Source organism: Laetiporus sulphureus (genome assembly GCF_001632365.1).
Source record: "Laetiporus sulphureus 93-53 unplaced genomic scaffold LAESUscaffold_26, whole genome shotgun sequence".
Taxonomy (NCBI): domain Eukaryota; kingdom Fungi; phylum Basidiomycota; class Agaricomycetes; order Polyporales; family Laetiporaceae; genus Laetiporus; species Laetiporus sulphureus.
This window is the reverse complement of record NW_024468535.1, coordinates 459,065-464,886: the sequence shown is the minus strand read 5'-3', so window position 1 is coordinate 464,886 and position 5,822 is coordinate 459,065.

Sequence of the window (5,822 nt, the reverse complement as noted above, 5' to 3'; positions counted from 1 at the left end):
GCCCCTTTATATAGTCGCAGACCTATAGTCTGGGGTACTAGTACAAGGGGTCCCATTATTCTAAAGATAGGTGAAACACACCGGAGCTTAGCTGCTGTGAGCCAGGTAATTGGCGAGCTAAGAAAAGCATAGGTGAAATACCTGAAATATGAAATGAGAACCAAAGTCCTGGATCGCAGATCCTGGGGTTAGAGTTTGAGAACCCTAGAAGCTGTCCTTGGTCACATAGTGACTGATATCACCTGACCGTGATTGGGCGTCTCTTCTAGGCGCTTATTCATGGGGATTACGTGACCATGAGCGACGGTATGTTTCGTAACACAAGATGTATTCCACAATGGTATCCTTCGCAGAAACGTTCTGCCAATGGGCCACCAAAACCAACTTGGGGCACACCGCACTCATCGGTTACATCTCTGAACACTGTGACAAGGACGTGCGCCAGGCAATGGTGATACGAGACAGCTTAGGTATCACCGACCCAATCACATGGCCGGAGTATCTTCACCTCTGCCTGCAACTGGAGTCGAAGTTCAGAGCTGATAAGGCAGGACACCGCAGAACTACAACGGCATCATCACCGGCACCTCGAGCTCCAAGGGACCCTAAAACAATGGCTGTGGACAGTGTGTCCCAGCTCACCAAGGAACAAGAAGGATGACTGAAAAGGAAGCTCTGTATATGCTGTGGAAAACACCCCTTTGTATTCAAGCAGTGCTGCCCTGACCCCAAGTACAAAGGCAAGCTCAAAATGCCAAGGTGGGGACAAGCGACAAGAGCAGTAACCACCACAACAATGACATCCACCAGTTCTGATGACAGCAAGGTGAGAGAGGAAGCAGTCCGTGCTTTCATTGCCAGCCACAACGTGAAGGGAAAGGAGAAAGAGGCAGAACCAGAACCAGCTGTCGAAGCAGCTAGAATCACGGAGGTGAAAGATGATGAGGATTTTCTTCGACGAGTTCTCTGAGGTCTGGCCAGAGTTCCCATAGACATTGTAACAGTACCTACTTGATCTCGCATGTACCAGTATCAGATTTTTAATACATTGCATCAACTGGTTCGTCAAAACACGCGATCAATTTACTTGTTCACCTCAAACAGGGAGTAAGGGAAGTCCAGACTGAGGTGCTCCTCGATTCAGGAGCATATTCCTGCTACATCAACCCACGGTTGGTTGATCAGTCGAAACTTGCTATGATCTCACTTGAGAAGGAGATCAGGGTTTATAATGCAGACGCATCTCACAACAAAGGTGGAACCATTAAGAAAAGGGTTCTTCTTAGTATAATCATCGGAAACCACACAAGCAGACAAAGCCTTCTGGTTACCGATATAGGTCACAAGGACATTATACTAGGCATGAGTTTCCTCAAGGAGCACAACCCAGAGATAGATTGTGGAAAACTCACAGTCGATTTCACCTGATGCCCACACAGATGTGCACCCTCACAGGTAGCAGTCCAGGAGGAGGACCTGAAAGACACAAATATCCCCCACATTGAAGAGCTGATGGAGTTCGTTGGTTCCCAGGAGTTAGATGACAACTGGAATGACATGGACAGCTTCATTAGATGGGTGTCACTATCAGAAGACCCTGACGCACAAGCTGTAGCATCACTCATTATGGGCCTCAACACCAAGAGGAATCAGGATAGAGCACCACAAAAAGGAGGACAGAACAAAGACTACTGGTCAGCCTATGTCCCCAAACACTTCCATGAGTATGGTGATGTGTTCTCCAAGAAGCAGTCGGAATGAATGCCCATAAGAAAGCCCTACGATCATCCAATCAAACTTGTTCCAGAGGCATCATTACCATGCCCGGCAAATTTATATCCTATGAACCTACAGGAAAGAAATTCACTCAACACGTGGATGGATCAAGAGCTGGCCAAAGGATACATTAAGAGATCAAGGAGTCCAACAGCAGCACCTGTCTTCTTCGTCAAAAAGAAAGACAGATCACTGAGGCTAGTACAAGACTACAGGAACCTCAACGCAGTAATAAAGAAAAACAAGTTCCCAATCCCACGTATTTCAGACCTCATCAACAGACTCTCACATGCTAGTATATTTACGAAGCTTGATCTGAGATGGGGGTTCAACAACATAAGGATTAGGGAAGGGGACGAAGAAAAAGCTGCCTTCATCATGCATCGTGGCCTCTTCGAACCTACTGTAATGTACTTCGGCTTCTGCAATGCTCCCAGCACCTTCCAAACAATGATGATTACAGTCCTTGAGGACTTAATTCGTACTGGAAAGGTGGTAGTCTACTTAGACGACATCCTCATTTTTACGGACGATCTCGAAGAACACTGATGACTAGTAAAAGCAGTTCTACAGTGCCTCCGAGACAATGACTTATATGCCAAACCGGAGAAATGCTTCTTTGAACAGTTCTCAATCAAGTATCTTGGCATGATCATCAGCAAGAACTTGGTACAGATGGACCCTGCTAAAGTCGAAGGTGTCCTTGGCTGGCCCACACCTACTAAGGTCAAACAGGTACAGGCCTTTTTAGGATTCGTGAATTTCTACAGGCGATTTATAAAGGACTTTGCAAAACTCGCATAATCTTTAACGCTTCTCACCTGTAAGGACGTGCCTTGGCAATGGAAGGAAGAGCAAGAGCAAGCCTTCAGTGCACTCAAAATGGCATTCACTTCAGCCCTGATCCTACAACTCCCCAACGATACTGCACCCTACTGACTGAAGACAGACTCTTTAGACTATGCAACCAGTGCAGTACTCAAACAACTGAGAGAAGATAAGCTATGGCATCCAGTCGCATACTACTCAAAGTCACTCAACGAACATGAGCGAAACTACAAAATTTATGACAAAGAGATGCTCGCAATCATTCGGGCACTAGAAGAATACCGGCACTACTTAGAAGGACACCCAGAACTCATTGAAATTTGGTCAGACCATCTCAACCTTACATACTTCCGCCAGGCACAGAAGTTATCCTGGAGCCAAGCGTGCTGGGCATTATTCCTCACATGTTTCAATTTCACACTCAGTCACCAACCTGGAAAGACAATGCTACATGCTGATCCTCTGTCCAGGAGGCCAGACCATGAGAGGGGGGTAGACAGCAACAATTCAAACCAAATGCTGTTAAAACCTGAATTTTTCGCTATCAATGTGATTCGACCCGCTCACGCATCTGAAGTTGATGATGCTCAACTACTGGAAAGGATCAAGAAGGCACTCACAGACAACACGATGACCAAGGATTATTGTGCGCTTTTGACTACAGGACAGCACGAATTTGGAAAAAACCTCGCAGAATGGAATTTTGAGCATGGACTGCTACTCCATTGTGGAAAGGTTTATGTCCCCAAGGATCAACAGCTATGCCTTGACCTAATAAAGCTCCACCACGACACTTTACCAGCCAGACACCCAGGCAGGTTCAAGATGTTGGAGCTTATTACTTGGAACTATTGGTGGCCAGGAATGTTGGTAATGGTTAAGCAATATGTACAAGGTTGTGACAGTTGTCAATGCAACAAGTACTCAAGAGAAAAACCATTCGGACTATTACAACCCAATGAGGTACCAGGAGGACCATGGGAGATCATCACAGTTGACCTCATCACACAACTTCCTCCAGCCATGGACTTTAGGGGAGAGAAGAAGATGGCAATACTTGTCATCATAGACAGACTCACGAAACGAGTGCATTTCTATGCAATGGATGACACAATCACATCGTCACAAGTCGCTAACGTTTTCTATAATGAGGTCTTCAAACTCCATGGATTGCCACGCCAGATTATCTCAGACAGAGGTACTCAATTTGCGAGCAAGTTATTCCAGGAGTTTTGCCAGAAGCTCAGTATAAAGTCAACAATGTCAACTGCATACCATCTCCAGACAGATGGTCAGATGGAAAGGGTTAATCAGGTGTTGGAGCAGTATCTACGCATGTACTGCAACCACAGACAGAATGATTGGGTCTATTACCTGCCAACGGCAGAATTTTCATACAACAACCAGACCCATGAATCCACTGCACTTTCCCCATTCTTTGTCGAATATGGCCGACATCTAAAAATGGCACCAGACGTACATGAATCAATATGTCACCCCTCATTGGAACATCTATTCACTCACTGATCCAAGGCACAAGAACAGGCAAAGGCAGCATTAGAAGTTTCAGCTTCACGGATGAAATGGTACTTCGACAAAAAGAAGGGAGAAGTCCCATTCAAAGTCGGAGACCTAGTACTACTCAAGGGAAAAGATCTCAGAGTAAAAGTCAAATCTGCGAAGCTAGGCACACAAAACTTCGGACCTTACAAAGTACTTCAGAAGCTAAGCCCAGTCACGTTTAAACTGAAATTGTCTAAGCAAATGAAGGTCCACCTGGTCCTCCATGCTAGCAAGTTGATCATGTATCATCAAGACACGGTCACAAACCGCGAACCCCCAAAGCCCCCAGCTATAGAAATCGAAGAAGAACCAGAATTCGAAGTTGAAGAAATTCTAGACTCTAAGGTCATGAGGGGAAGGGTCCAATACCTTGTCAAATGGAAAGGCTATGACCATTCCAATGATTCATGGGAACCCCAAATGAATCTCACCAACGCCGATGAGCTTCTTCAAGAATTCCACCAACAACACCCAGATGCAGCCAAAGCACCAATCAGGGTCGTCACTTTTGATGGAAAACACTTCAAATTATCCTCACACGAAGTTGCACCGATATCCACACACAGAATCAACATGTCCGACCACTGGGTGAGTTCTTCCTATATCATAAAATGACAGATCTCGCCAAATCACCGAAGAAATCCTCAAATGAAGCAGCTGGATGGGATATTTATGCAGCAGAAACACATGAAATCCCCTCACATTCACGAGGTGTGGTAGGAACAGGAGTCGCCATTGACCCTCCAAAACACACCTACACATGAATAGCTCCACAAAGTGGACTGGCTGCTCGAGGAATCGACGTGGGTGCTGGAGTCGTTGATCCAGATTACACTGGAGAACTCAAGATCGTACTGATCAACACGACGGATATCGGATTTTCAGTTAAGCCAGAAGACAGGATAGCCCAGATAATCTTCGAATATTACACTGAAGGGCTTCCCTCCCGAAGCTACCAACTGTTGCGGGCAACTAGAAGAGGAAATAAAGGTTTTGGCTTCTCAGGACAATGAGCCTTGAGAGGGGGGTAGTGTCACAGATTTTCGCCACAAAGTCCGCACGTGACTTTTCTCATGCCACAGATCACGTGCTTCACCAATATCTCATGCCACTCAGCCACAGATGTGACGCGTAGAGATCAGGTGATAGTTCACATCACATATCATGGTCCAGACCCGCGGATGATATGGTCGGACCTGTCTATTCCAGGATACAATAGAGGCACCCATTTGGGAACAAAGGGAACAAGGACTATTGTTACGCATCGGCCTTCCGCTTCCTATTAGTTAAGCCAGAAGCCTAGATAGGCACGATGTTCACACTGGAGAACAAAAGGGAAACCAAGATAGGCACAATGTTTGCATGCGTTGCTGCGGCAGCCATCGATCTTTCCACCTATTGTTCTAATTTCGGACATTCCATTGTTTCATGTATGGCCATTAGCTTATACCCATAGATAGGTAGCTTAGGTAAGATAGCCCGCTGCACATGTATATAAGACCAGCCTGTAGAGGACGAAACTTCAGATTGTTTCTCCTCGTCTACCATTGTAGCACCTACTGTCACAGTATATTAGCACTTCCCTATTCGGAAGGCCCTACTGTAACTGGACTCAAGCAGCGTCACCAAAGCCAGCCACAAAAGCCATGCGACAT